This window comes from Mastomys coucha, unplaced genomic scaffold, assembly GCF_008632895.1.
Source record: "Mastomys coucha isolate ucsf_1 unplaced genomic scaffold, UCSF_Mcou_1 pScaffold18, whole genome shotgun sequence".
In the NCBI taxonomy this organism is placed as follows: Eukaryota; Metazoa; Chordata; class Mammalia; order Rodentia; family Muridae; genus Mastomys; species Mastomys coucha.
Window position 1 is genome coordinate 26,546,995 of NW_022196900.1, and position 15,510 is coordinate 26,562,504.

General features: G+C 39.7%; 1 protein-coding gene across 6 annotated transcripts in view; it reads right to left on the reverse strand.

Moving 5' to 3' along the window:
• Astn2 (astrotactin 2) overlaps window positions 1-15,510 on the reverse strand; it is a 1,002,270-nt gene that overhangs the window by 390,159 nt on the left and 596,601 nt on the right. The window lies entirely within an intron of this gene.

A 15,510-nucleotide genomic window follows, 5' to 3' on the forward strand; every position in this document is an offset into this window, starting at 1 on the left:
TATATATATATATACATATACATGTGAGTTGAAAAAGAAGAGGATCACCAGTCCTGCATTCCAGGAACTGAAAACTGAAGTGGGTAGAAGGTGACTCATAGGCAATGAGAATCAAGTGTTTATTCTGATGTCCATGAAAAGATATCTGTCAGGTTGGCTCCAGGCCAGGTCCTGAGATCTTTTATTCCAAGGCCTGCTTCCCAATCTGCCTCATTTTTTTCCTTCTTGATACTATTGGAAGGACAGAAATACAGGCTTGATTGCTCCACTCAGCACTTCCAGCAACCCAGAGTGAGGAGTTTAACATTTGAGACTGTGAATGCATCCTTGTCCTGTGTAGGTTGGAACCAAGGTCTCAGACCACAACAGTCTAAGTGCACAGCAGCCTCCACTAACAGCTTTTGAAGCTGTTGAATTGAAAACCATACCTTACATCCTTACATAAGATGAGCACTTTGCTTATCTTTCTCAGTTCTACATTCCAGTGGAGGAGAGCAACCCCATTTTGCTGGTGTGCAAATGCTTGGGTTCAAGCATCTAAGGTCACACTTAAAATTGGCTAAAGAAACTTTTCCTTTTTCCCTATTTTATTTCCTGCTTAAAAGAAAGTCTTCCCTCCACCAAGGATAAACTCAATATGTAGCATTTTTAAAGGGGGTTCTCAGAAAAAGCGTGAAAGGTTTTGTATCAATCTAGGGGAGAAATATGCTCATGTATGTGGTAAAGATTGAAAGGAGAGAAACAGCAGCCCAAGGGAAGCCTGCATCACAGAAGAATGTTTGAAAGAGGGCTGTTCATCTTAGTTTGCAAAATATCCAGGTATGAGCTCAGGATAGGACCCAGAGCATTGCTTACTAACTATGCAAGCAAATATGAGCTCTTTGTGGGTCAGAACATAGTTCATTCCTCTGATGGAAGGAAGCAGAACTTCTTACACATGAGAGATACTTCAGTTCTGATTACAGAGCTCTAAAATGTGAATAAAACCATAAAGCAGATATATGAGCATCTATTTTTCCTTTGGCTACAGGTAAATATGGTTTTTCTTTTTTTTAATTTGCTTGGTGAGATGTGCTTTATGCTGGAGATTTTACCACCACAAGCATAAACCAAAATGAAAAGTTCTGTGGTAAATGGGCTCTTGGTGGTGAAATTCTGGTAAAAATACAGGATCACATCTAGTATACAAGTTAAATCCATTCTTGCTTATAGATAAGAGAAAGGAGTAAGATGAGAAGTGAAAGAAGACACTGGGTTCTCAGATGCAGGCAATATTTTCCTCCATTGACTTTGGAGGTGGTATGAGCATTTTCCTTAAATAGTATTGATGAAACTGTAAAGGATGCTTCATCCATTTTTCTACAGCTTGTACATCTCACAGAAAAGTGTCTAAACATATAAGAAAAACTAAGGGAAAACATTAAATTGTTAAAGATGATTCATGGAGGGCATGACAAAGGGTGTACTGTTCTTTGCCCTCTAAACATTTCAAGTGTTCTCCCCTGAGACTACCATTTTTTCATCCTCCTTTAAAGGATAAGTTTATTGGCAAACAAGGCATGATATTACACACTGTAATCCCACCACTCTGGTAACAGAGATGATGGTCAATTTGGGATCAGTCTGACAAGCATCCTGGGCTTCTTAGCACAACCTTGTATCAAAGCAAGTTGTTTAAGGTGCACATCACAACATCTGTTTGTGGATAGTTTTTAAAGACCAAGGAAAGTCAGAAGATGTTACCATGTGCCCATCTTTGTACTGTTCTTCCTTTCCATAAAGAAACTGACTTTGGGAAGTGTGAGCCTGCCTGCTGTTCACACTGGACCCTACAACATCCTGAACTATAGTGATCCTGACTAATTTACAGGCAAAACACTTTAGCAGTTTGTTCCATGCCACACAGCTTCCCAGTGACAGAGATTACATATGAATCCAAGTTTTGTCATGGTAAGTTTTTGAAGTAAATCAGGGAGAAGCTGAAGATTATAAGACATAATAATGTTAAGTTTTTATATAATTAATATTGAGAGTAATGGTGGTGGTTACCACTGCAGTGATATCATTTCCCATATACTTATCCCCTGAACTCATTATAAAATATAAATGAATTTATGAGAGGCATAAAAGAAGAATGCTATCCAGATAGGGTTGAGTCTCAGACTGGAACTTGGGCCATATTAGTTATATGTAACTAAAGCTATTGTATTCTTTGTGCTCAATCTTATCCATCCATCTGTCTGTCTGACTGCCTGTCTGCCTGCCTATCTATCTATCTATCTATCTATCTATCTATCTATCTATCTATCTATCTATCTATCTATCTATCTATTCAAGACTGTGCTCAGGGTTTCCAGCATGCTTCTGAAATGTGCTACAACTGAGCAACAACTCTAGCCATGCAGTTTTATTTCTGGCACCAGGAAAACAATTATACACAGTTATCAAGCTATAGAGCTTATTGTCCTTAAGGAGCAGGGCATAGGGAATGCTCTTTAAAAATACAGAGAGAGATATGTAGTTCTGAAATGGAAACTAATTCCCCCCCAAAAAAATCACACCCGAATTCACTTTATGCTTCCATTTTTCAAAAAGAAAATGCATATGATTTTTTTTATTTTATGTATATGTTGCTTTGCTTAGATGCATGTCAATGTACCATGTTTCTAGCTGTATGTCTGCATACCATGTTTGTGCCTAGTATTTGCAGAGGCCATATAAATACATTGGATCCTCTGGAACTGGTGTTTACAGATGGTTACATGCTGCCATGTGTTGCTCTGGGAGACAAACTCCAGTCCTCTATAAGTTTAGTCAGTGTTGGTAACCATTCAGCAATCCATTTTTCCAGCCCTCTCCTCCCATTCTTAAACTTGCATATGCAAACTTTTATTTATATTTGCATATGAATATCAAAGACATGTATAGAAAATCTCTATATAAAGTAACCATGACATAGTTATCTCTTAAGTGGGAGAGCTGTAGAAAAAAAAGACCCTGAGCTTTTTCTTTATAGATCTAAGTCATTTTAAATCATTTAATTTTATAATGAGCATAAGCTACATTAAAACAAACAAACAAACAAACAAAAACCCTAAAATACAAGAAAGCAGAATACCAGATAGGAAAAAATGATCCACAAATATAAAATCTTTACTATTACAATTAAGATGAATGCGGTTATTCTAGTTTTTTAATTCAGAGCCAAGCAAAATGCACCCATCCAATTACCAGCATCCTCTATTCTGAGAGGCAGGTTCACAGGTGCTGAGTGTATCCACTGAGCTGCACACCCATGGCTTGTGGTACTGACACCCTCACAATCTCCAGGAGGAAACCCACTGCCTCATTGACTATACACCCCCCTGCATTTGGCTGTCTTCCATGGGTATCTTCCACACTTCACTGAGTTGCACTCACTAAAATTCTACATTGCTTTTATCACTCCCCTGCTTAAGGGCCTATTTGGTCAACCACCCTAGCCTGCCCTTGAACTACAATAGAAGGTAGAAAAGGAGGAAGAACCTAAACCAGAAAGTGTGAACACTTAGCTAGCTGTAATGTAGCACTGTTGCTTTTGGGAGAAAAATACAGCCTATGTGACTCCTTCACCTAAATCCTGAAGCATTAGAAAACTCTCCTTAAACATGATGGAGAATCTATTCTAAAGGAATGATTCACTGCACAGGAACAGCCCATGTCAAAGGTGATGAGAGTGATATGGTTTCTAAATTGGAAACAAAGTGCCCCAGAAGTCAGTGCTATCAATGATATCTTTCCTTCCATGAAATATTAGGCAATGATTACAAAAGATATGTATGAGGAATTTTCCCTGGTTAATGACAAGTTCTCATATTAGGCTGCTGGGCTTAAATTTCCATGCTCTATATCCTGATAATGGCAAAGATTTAAGCAAGGTCAACTTTCTTGTGTTGCCTCAGGTGGCTGGAGAATAGCAAGCACTTAAATTATCTTAGATATCATCACCACCACCACCACCACCACCACCATCACCACCACCACCACCACCACAACAACAACAACAACAACAACAACAACACTAAGACCGCCATTATCCCTGCAGGACATAGATCATGATAATAGTAACTGTATTTCCTGAATGCTTAGAGTCAGATGCTGGTTATATGAATGCATTATCTCAGTCATTCCTAAGAGTAGCTTACCTAGATAAGTATAATGATCCTCATTTTACTCCACAGGAATCTGAGATTCAGAAGTATTAAGTAATTTGCCCCATATCACATGAGTAAAGAGTTACAGTGCAAGATTTTGGCTCAAGTTTCTCAGAAGGCAGAATCTGTACTTTTCAACACTAGACTCACTTCCTGAAGGTAAGGAGTGACAGTGGACATTCATACATTCCATTCCAAAGGAGAAAAAAAGGGCTGAGGTAGGTGCTAAAGATATACTGTTAGAACCTGAGTGGCTAGTCTAATGATACTCAAAACAACAAAGTAAAATGATAGAGATTTTCCTCTCTAGTTTCACTTCAACCCATGAATGAAGCTCCATTCTCTTCTCCCGTCCTGTCCTTAGTTCTTAATCTTTTCTACACCCAAACTTCCACCCTCTGAGAAGATTTTTCTTAAGGTCATGGACTCTAAAGCCAAGAGAAATGTTAGCAATACACTGGCCACCTTCCCAGGTTGTTCTCTCTGGTGCCACATACAAGTGGTACCACCTTCCTAAAGCAACTTACATAATTCTTACCATCAACAGCTGCAGAATGATGCCTACATTTTCCACCTTCTGCCTCCAACTGTGGTATCTTTCCCAGACTTTTTTTTTTTACAGGAATCAAAGGGTAAACCCCATAATTTGGAAGAGCAAGATCTACTCTCTGATTTTAAGGGTTAATGACATCTATACAATAAACCTCAATTTCCAGAAATACCATCAGACTCCGAAAGAACAGATATCAGAGAGATGAAATGGGGCAGTTGGGTGGGCATTGAAACAAACAAGCCTTCAAATGTCACAGGAAGAATAAAGTATTTAATGTTATAAAAGGCTGCATAGGTTTTATGAGAATGCCACACATTATAATCTCAGGAATGCCACTCTGCCCCACCCCTCTCACCCTTCCTTGTATGGTTTGAAAGGAAGAGGGCTCAGGTTGAAAACTCACAAAGGAGCTATTCAAATGGACAAATCCTGATGAGAGAGCGATTCCGAAGTTTGAGACTTGTACTGAAGCAACAAAAACAGGGCAGTTTCAATTTCCATACAGACTAAGTTCTCTAAAACACCCACTTCTCTTAGAAGAAGGATGTATCTTAGTTTTTGAGAGTGAAAAAGATCCTTTCTGACATGAAAGGCATTTGCTGCTTCTCTGGGGACCCCTCTTCAGCCACTGGAGGCTGCTTTCTGATGCATTAACAGACCAGGGTTGGGAGTTTTTAAAAGTTACAATTGAATTTTGGCTCTGTATTTACCATGCTAGTTGGATTTGGGCAAGCATGCTATGCTTTATGTGACCTATAAGTATCTTATGAGTAATATTAGCCCTTGATTTGAAAAAGATCTAGGTGATAGTTCAGTATGGTCTATTTCAAGCATTTATTCCAGAGCCTGACATATCATCAGCACTTAAACATTTCTATGAGTACCAACAGCAATCCAGTACTGATATTATTCACAGTATCTATTCATTTACTTATTAGTGGCATTAACAATATCAGCCTGGTAAAGGTGTACATGCAGAATCCTCTACTTTTGGGCCTGTTGGATGAGAGCACAGTCTGATGAGGACACTATGACTAGAAGTCTGAAATAGATCCCATAAAGATGCCTTCCTCCTGACTTTGCATCTTTCTAACAATTTTCAAAAAGAAAAATGTGGCAAGCATCATTCTTCCCATTTTAGATGTTGGCAAGGTCCTCTTGGCTGTGCTCTGAATTCATCATGCTTGCTGGAAAGCTGTACAGGGAAGAACTAAACTATTAGAGCCCACTTCTGGGAAAGGAAGACCACTGTCCATCCAGGGTGCAGCACCCACTGAAACTCAGCTCCACTGTTATATTTGCCTAGGAGGGCTAGAGGCACATGCAGATAAAATGGTCAGCTATGACTGGGCTGTACTCCAAAGCAATTTCTCACTCTGCTGATTCCCCCTGCTTGTCTTTCTTGCCCTCTTAAGTTTTTCTTCTTTAATTACAGCCCAATTGAGTCATTAAAAGTAGGAAATGATGAGGAATGGAGAAGAGCTACCTTCTTTGCTTTATTGAACAAGATTCCAACATTTGCTTCCTTCTGACCAGTATCACAAGGCACATAATGAATGAACAATTTTCTCCTTACTCATCTTGCTATTAAAGAGACATCTTCTAGTTCATTTCTCAATATCTCTGGGTAATCATGGCTCCTCTGGTCTTCTCTATTTTCTTGGAGGCCAGAGAGCATTTTAAGTCAAAATACAAACAGAGAAAAAATGGAAAAGATGAGGGTAAAATATGACTGGTGCTTTGTAAAAAAATGAGGAGTGTGGAAGTAGCTTGAAATGGGGTTGGCATGCCGAGGCAGGGCTGAGAAATGATGGCAAAAATGACTCCAGAAGATACTGTCCCTCCACAGGAACCTTCAAGTGCACAAATATGTGCTCTTTTACTGCCCCTTCCATCTTCTTTTACACTCTGCTCTTCCCAGAAAAGTTCCCTAAAAGACAAGTTCCTTTTCTTCACATGGAAAGTGAAGGTGAATAATAACCAGCTCCCATAATCATTGTGAGAATGAAATTGGTTAAGGCAGGCAAATTGCTTAGAAGCTAAGTTGCATGCAACCACGGCATGGATGGTTGCTTGCACATCACGAACATTTCTGTTTTGGAAAAATGGACAAATGGTATTTATCTAGGACACAATCTTAACTGACTGCTAAGAACACAAATGGATTATCACAGAATAAGTAGGTGTTAAGTACATGTTATTTCCCCCATCCACTGTTAATCTTTTTCCTTTCTCTTCTTTTTCCTCCTCCACTTCCTCTTCCTCCTCCTTTTTTTTTAAGTTTTTTTTTTAATTATCCATTTAATGGCTAATATCCATATATAAGAGAATACCTACCATATGTATCTTTCTGGGTCTAGGTTACTCACTCAGAATATCTTTTTTTCTAGTTCCATTCATTTGCCTATAAATTTGATGATGCCAGCTCCTGGGTATTATGATTATAGCAGCAACGAAAATGGTAGATCAAGTGTCCTTTTTGTAGAATGGAGCATTTCTTAGGAATATGCCCCAGAGTGGTATAGCTGGATTTTTGAGGTATATTGATTTCTGTCTTCATGATGAAACACTATACTGATTTGCATAGGGATTGTATAATGTTTTCACCACCATCAACAATGGGTGAATGGTCCCCTTGCTCCACACCCTCACTAGCCTGAGCTGTCAATTATATTACTGATTTTTAGCCATTCTGATTGCTGAGATGTCCAAATAGTTTTAATTTACATTTCCTTGATGGCTAAGGATCAGCTTTATTTTTATTTTTATTTTTTATTGCATATTTTCTTTATTTACATTTCAAGTGATATCCCCTTTCTCTATTTCTCCTCTGGAAAAAAAAACCCTATTCCCTCCCCCTCTCCCTGCTCACCAACCCACTCTCTCCTGCTTCCTGGCCCTGGCATTCTCCTTCACTAGACCATAGAGCCTTCACAGGACCAAGGGCCTCTCCTCCCATTGATGACCAACTAGGCCATCCTCTGCTACATATGCAGCTAGAGCCATGAGTCTCACCATGTGTACTCTTTGATTGGTGGTTTAGTCCCTGGGAGCTCAGAGGGTACTAGTTAGTTCATATTGTTGTTTGTCCTAAGGGACTGCAAACTCTTTAGCTCCTTGGGTCCTTTCTCTACCTCCTTCATTGGGGACCCTGTGCTGAATCCAATGGATCCCTGTGAGCCTCTACTTCTGTATTAGTCAGGCACAGGCAGAACCACTCTGGAGACACGTGTATCAGGCTCCTGCAGCCAGCACTTTCTGGCATCCACAATAGTGTCTGGGGTTGGTGATTGTATATGGGAAGGATTCCCAGGTGGAGCAGTCTCTGGATTGTCCTTCCTTTAGTCTCTGCTCCATAGTTTGTCTCTGCAACTCCTTCCATGGGTATTTTGTTCCCCTTCTAAGGAGGATTGAAGTATCCACACTTTGGTCTTCCTTCTTGAATTTCTTGTGGTTTGTGGATTGTATCTTGAGCATTCCAAGCTTCTGGGCTAATATCCACTTATAAGAGAGTGCATAAAATATGTGTTCTTTTGTGACAGGGTTACCTCACTCAGGATGACATTCTCCGGATCCATCCATTTTCCTAAGAATTTCATAAATTTACTGTTTTTAATAGCTAAGTAATACTCCATTGTGTAAATGTACCATATTTTCTATATCCATTCCTCTGTTGAGGGACATCTGGGTTCTTTCCAGCTTCTGGCTATTATAAATAAGGCTGCTATGAACATAGTGGAGCATGTGTCCTTATTACATGTTGGAGCATCTTCTGGGTATATGTGCAGGAGTGTTCCTAAGGAATGGCCAACCTGATTTTGAGAGTCATTGTACCAGCTTGCAATCCTACCAGAAATGAAGAGTGTCCCTCTTTCTCCACTACCTCACCAGCATCTACTGTCACTGAGTTTTTTTTTTTTTTTTTTTTTTTTTTTTTTTTTTTTTAATCTTAGCCATTTTGAATGTTGGGTGGTGGAATCTCAGGGTTGTTGATTTGCATTTCTCTGAAGACTAAGGATGTTGAACATTTCTTTAGGTGCTTCTCAGCTATTTGTTATCCCTCAATTGAGAATTCTTTGTTTAGCTCTGTACCTCATTTTTAATAGAGTTATTTGCTTCTCTGGAGTCTAACTTTTTGAGTTCTTTGTATATATTGGATATTAGCCCTCTATCAGATACAGGATTGGTAAAGATCTTTTCCCAATCTGTTGGTTGCCATTTTGACCTATTGGCAGTGTCCTTTGCCTTACAGAAGCTTTGCAATTTTATGAGGTGCAATTTATCAATTCATGATCTAGGATAGTGAAAACTATTCTCAACAATAAAAGAACTTCTGGTGGAATCACCATCCCTGACCTTAAGCTATACTACAGAGCAATAGTGATTAAAAACTGCATGATATAGAAGACCTCAGCCCTGTGAAGGTTCTGTGCTCCAGTGTAGGGGAATGCCAGGGCCAATAAGTGGGAGAGGGTGGGGTGGCAGGCATGGAGAGAGGGGAGGCAACAGGGGTTTGTTCTTGTTGTTTTTGCTTGTTTGTTTGTTTGTTTGTTTGTGTTTTGGAGGGGAAACTGGGAAAGGAGAAATTTACATGTAAATAAAGAAAATATCTAAAAACAAAACAAACAAACAAACAAACAAACAAACAAAAAACCCTGCATGATATTGTACAGTGACAGGCAGGTAGGTCAATGGAATAGAATTGAAGACCCAGAAATGAATTCATACACCTGTGCTCACTTGATCTTTGACAAAGGAGCTAAAACCATCCAGTGGAAAAAAGACAGCATTTTCAACAAATGGTGCTGGCTCAACTGGTGGTTAGCATGTAGAAGATTGCAAATCGATCCATTCCTATCTCCTTGAAGAAAGGTCAAGTCCAAGTAGATCAAGGACCTCCACATAAAACCAGATACACTGAAACTAATAGAAATGAAAAGAAAGTGGGGAAGAACCTTGAGTACATGGGCACAGGAGAAAATTTCCTGAACAGAATACCAATAGCTTATGCTCTACTTCTTCTTATTTTTTGTTTTGTTTTGTTTTGTTTTTGAGACAGGATTTCTTTGTTTAGCCCTGGCTGTCCTGGAACTCACTCTGTAGACCAGGCTGGTCTTGAATTCAGAAGTCTGCCTGCCTCTGCCTCCCAAGTGCTGGGATTAAAGGTGTGCACTACCACCGCCCAGCTTCCTTCATCTTCTTTTAAAAATATTAATTCATTAAATATATGTGAGTAGATTATCACTTTCTTCAGACACTCCAGAAGAGGGCATTGCATCCCATTACAGATGGTTGTGAGTCACCATGTAGTTTCTGGGAAGATCCCTCAGTTCTCTTAACTGTTGAGCCATCTCTCCAGTCCCCTTATGAGGGTTCTTTTTACACCAAGAAATAAAGAGACTTGGAGACTGCAATGCTGAATGCGACACTGTCTTCAGAAACAGCCTAAATAAAGTGAGTTTCTCGGTTTTGTGCATCTCTTCTTCCATTTGCTGGATTCAGATATGCTGTGGAGTAAATCTGATACAGTGTCAACAGAGAGGTATGATAGTTAATCACGGTTGCTCACTTGAATGTGATGAGAAATGCTCAGGAAGGACCGGACAGATGATTGCTCTAACAGAGGACACAGTTTGATTCCTAGAATCCCACATGGTTGCTCACAACTCTCCATTACAGGATCTGATACCCTCTTTTTGCCTTTACAGGTACTAACTACCACACATGATGCAAAGGTACACATGGAGGTGCAATATTCATACAGATAAAATAAAATATGAATCTTTTATTTTTTTAAAGAAAAAAGAGAAAGAAATGCCTAGAGGATTATTAAAACATTTCCCAATATGTCTGGGCATTGTGCTTGCACAGAAAATAAACAATAGGTGTCTGACCAAAACATCTGGTAGATCTCTTGAAACTTTCATAGCATGATGATTTACTGGGCAGAAGTGAGAGAATGGGCTTAGCTGGAGGGAGCAGGTCACTAGGGTTGCTCTTGTCTTCCTCCTCCTGCTCCATCCCTTTTCTGTGTCAGCTTTTCTCAGGGTCTAGACTGACAACCACAGTCTGAGCTTCTCTGTTCTGCCAGGCCTCTTTGCATGAACGGAGTCCTCTGGAATTGTGAACCAAATAAGTCATCATATCTTTTTTGTTTGTTTCTTTATAGATTGTTATGTTAGATGTACTACAGAAAAGAAAAAAAATTAACTAATGCAAAAAATAGGTACCAGCAGTAAGAGCACCACAGTATGTAAATCCAACTGTCTTGTGGTTTGTGGGAAGAGTTTGTAACAGGTTGGAGATGCAGTATAAGAACACCTAGAGTGCTATAATCAAAACATGGTGCAGGGAACCCAAATGACCAGAATGTAGAAATAAGTGTGAGTAATACACACTGTGTTCATGAGGTTACAAAGGAGATAAGGACACTATTGGGAATTAGAGAAGATACCATTTTTATTACATTTAGGTAAAGGAACTATCTATGTTTTTTTCTGTCTTGAAACACTGTATGTTGCTGAGTTTAAAGTGATAGATTGATTACGTATAGAAATATTGGAGACAACATAGCATTCAATCTGTGGCATGTCTGCTGTTGGTCAGATTTATAGCACTGAGACAGTAAGAACTTTGCACTGAAGGCAACTCTGAAAGTGGTCAAACCATACACACTGTAGACTTCAAGAAATAAGACCATCATCCCACTTGAAAAACTTTCCCTTGAAAAGAGAGAATGAAAGGAGATACTCTGCTTATGCATAACCACATAGAAAAGAGGTTTCTTAATTTCAGCCACCTGAAAACCCAGAGATCACTGGAGGTAGCAGCAGATCTTGGCATTACCCACTTGCTGCTGTTTTTGCTGGTCTTTAGAATATCATAACTACAATCTCATGGGACCATCCCTAAGGATTTCAAAGGAAGGCCTGGGTCATGTATATCAGGTCTGATTTCCTGAAGTGAGTGCCCGAGAGTGCTGTGAGGTTTAAGTGGAGACTCCTGAAAGTTAGAGATGCCAAGAAAATAGAATGTCTCTACAAACAAACAAATGAAAAAGTGGAGACAATGGGTGAAGCCAGACTGAAATAGAGATTGTGTGTGTGCTTCAAGTGTCCAAGCCACTGGAGTAGGGCATTCAAAACTTGTCAGAGTGCACATCAATATACAAATCATGGGAGACTCAAGAAACAGAGCCACAGCACGTGTTGTTTGCCCTTTGCATTTCACGTTTCCTTCTGTCTCACACCCCATTCCATGTCCTCCTCCTTCTCCCTTTGGGAAAGGGATATTTGCTCTGTGCCATTGTACATTGAAAGTATGTAATTTTCTTTTTTGTTTCTACAGAAGCTAATGGCTAAAATTTGCCTTGCATCTTAGAGAAGGTTTTGATTTTGGATATTTGAAATCTGTTGAAACTGTGAAGGTTACTGAGACTCATGAGATGGACTGAATGCTTTTTGTATTATGAGATTGATATTAGCCTTTTGGGAGGTCAGAGGTGGAACATTAAGGTTTAAGGGGATAATATGTATAAGTGTCAAGCTGATGGGAGGCAGACTTTGCTATTTAATCTCAACTGTCAACTTGATTGGATTAATACATGCTTAGGAGATTAGTGAAGCACACTTGTCTGTGAGATCATTTCCAGAGACAACTGGATCAAGAGGACTCTCACCTAATCAATTGATTAATCTTTTGGTGGATTCTTAACACGATAGCATTATTGAGAGCTGAGGAAAGACAGGAGATAGGATTTAGGTTGAAGAAGTAGGTCACTGTCTGTATGTATTATATACTGTCATGGAGTCTTTCTATATCAATTTTTCTTTTTGCTCTGTTTTTTTGGTTGTTGTGATGTGAACTGCTCTGGACTGCACTGTCCTCCCCAACTTGACAAACTGAATCTTCTGACACATTATGCCAAATTAATCTTTCTCCTTTAATATGTTTTTACTGACTTCTTGGCTACGGAAATTCACAAGTCTTAACTAATAAAGGGCACGGCTATTGGAAGGTACAACCGGGTGGAAGGAGTCCTGAGATTCTATCTAAACTCTGTCTCTGCCTCTCTACGTGACCTTCAATAATTTTTCAATCATTCTGAGTCTTTGTTTTCTAGTTAACATATTTGAGGTAGATGGTGGCTTGGTTTAGAAGAACTCTACAGTTACCTTTTTCCCTGCCAGTAGTCCTTGTCTGCAATTTTACTGTATATCAATATGGAAGATGCCCATAAAATCTTCTGTTTGTTTCTTTGTTTTTTTTTTTCTTCATTTATGTATTTACATCCCAAATGCTGTCCCCCTACCCATCCTACCTCTCAGAATTTCTCCCATCATACCCTTCCCTCTTGCCTCTGAGAGAGTGTCCCTCCTCAGGTACCTTCCACCTCTGGTACATCAAATCTCTTTAGGATTTGGTGTATCCTATCCTACTGAGACCAGACAAAGACATACCTCCGCTGCATATATACCAGGGACCTCTGACCAGCCTGTGTAATGCTTTTTGCCTGATAGTTCAATTTCTGGGAGCTCTCAGGGATCTAGATCAGTTGACACTGTTAATCTTTGTGGGGTTGTCATTGCCTTCAGTGCCTTCAATCCATTGCCATAGGGGTCCCTGGCTTCTGTCCAGTGTTTGGCTATGGATATCTGCATCTGTCTCAGTCAGCTACTGGGTGGAGCCTCTCAGAGGACAGCTATGCTAGGCTCCTGTCTGCAAGAACAGCATAATATCACTAATAGTGACAGGAATTGGTGCCCACCCATGGAATGGGTCCCAAGTTCGGTTGGTCATTGGTCATTCCTTCAGTCTCTGCCCCATCTTTGTCTCTCCATTTCTTTCAGACAACACCAATTTTGGGTTGAAAGTTTTATAGGTGGGTTGATGTTCCCATCCTTCTACTGTCTGGCTGCTGGAGGTTACCTTATCAGGTTACATATGCCCACTGTTGGGCATTCTACCTAAGGTCACACATATTGACTCCTGGGATCCTCCATTATCCCATATCTCTGGGACTTCCTAGAGATTGCCCCATCCCCATCCCCCAGAAACTGCAGATTTCCATTCATTCTCCTGGTCCTCTCTCCTGTCTCTCCCCATACCTCATTTTTTAATTGGGTTACTTGGTTTTTTGGAGTCTAACTTCTTGGGTTTTTTAGATATTTTGTACACTAGTCTTTTGTTGAATGTAGAGTTGGTTTAGATTCGTCCCAATCTTTAGGCTGCCATGTCGTCCTACTGAAAGTGTCCTTTGCCTCACAGAAGCTTTTCAGTTTCATGAGTTTCCATTTATCAATCATTGATCTTAGAGCCTGAGCCACTGGTGTTCTGTTCAGGAAAATTTCTCCTGTGCCAATATGTTCAAGATCATTTCCTGTTTTCTCTTCTATTAGATTCAGTGTATCTGGTTTTACATGAAGGTCCTTGATGCACTTGGACTTGAGCTTTGTGCAGGGTGATAAATATGGATCAGTTTGCATTATTCTACAGTTAGACATCTAGTTGCAGACATCAACTCAGAACAGCACCATTTGTTGATGATGCTTCCCTTTTTCCAGTGTATAGTTTTGACTTCTTTGACAAAATCAAGTGTTCATAGGTGTGTGGGTTTATTTCTGGGTCTTAGGTTCTTTCCCAGTTGATCAACTTGTCTGTTTCTGTACCAATACCTGTGGCTCTGTTATGTTATTGCTCTGTAGTACAACTTGAGATCAGGGATGGTGATTCCTCCAGAGGTTACTTTATTGCTCAGTATTATTTTAGCTGTCTTGGGTTTTTTGTTTTTCCATATGAACTTGAGAATTGCTCTTTCAATGTCTGTAAAAAAATTGTGTTGGAGTTTTGATGGGAATTGGAATGAATCTGTAGATTGCTTTTGGTAAGATGGCCATTTTTACTATGCACTTAAAGAAATGTTCAAAATCCGTAGTCATCAGGGAAATGCAAATCAAAATGAGCCTGAGATTCCACCTTACACCAGTCAGAATGGCAAAGGTCAAAAACTCAAGCAACAGTTCATGTTAGTCAGGTAGAAATAGAAGCTATACACATATAAGACTGTGTCCTTCTCATGCAGTAGAAAGTATGAAGAAACAGGCCATAGTCCTTTTTTCTATATAAACAAGCTCCATTTTACTCTTCACAGTCTAGTTTAGGAGCATGTTTTCTCCAGTGTAATAATTCTCTGTCTTTCCGTACACACACACACACACACACACACACACACACACACACACATACACACACACACACACACACAGAGAGAGAGAGAGAGAGAGAGAGAGAGAGAGAGAGAGAGAGAGAGAGAGCACCACCACCAATTCCAACAAACAAAAATAAACAAGAACACTAGAAGTCAATCAAAGATTATGCCAGGAGCTAAAGAGATGGCTCATTGGTTAAAGAGGGCCTTGATTCCACTCCTAGCACCCACATAAGACAGCTTACACCAAGTACAACTGAAGTCTCAGGGGTTCAGATGGCCTCTTCTATAGGTACCTGTATGCAAATGGTACAGAGACATATTTTTCAGGCTCCCACATAGGTATACATAAAATAAAATTGTGAGTCTTAAAAAATCTTATTCTCAGTAGTATGTATTTCTTATACTTAAATCCAAAAGAAACTTGGGACAAGTGTCCCTCAGTACCTTCTAACACTTCTTTATCCCCTACCCTACACCCCTCCAGCCCAAGGGCTGGGCTATGCTTCTCTTCCTTCAGCTTCTGATTCCTATATATAATTCTGCAATTTTGGCTA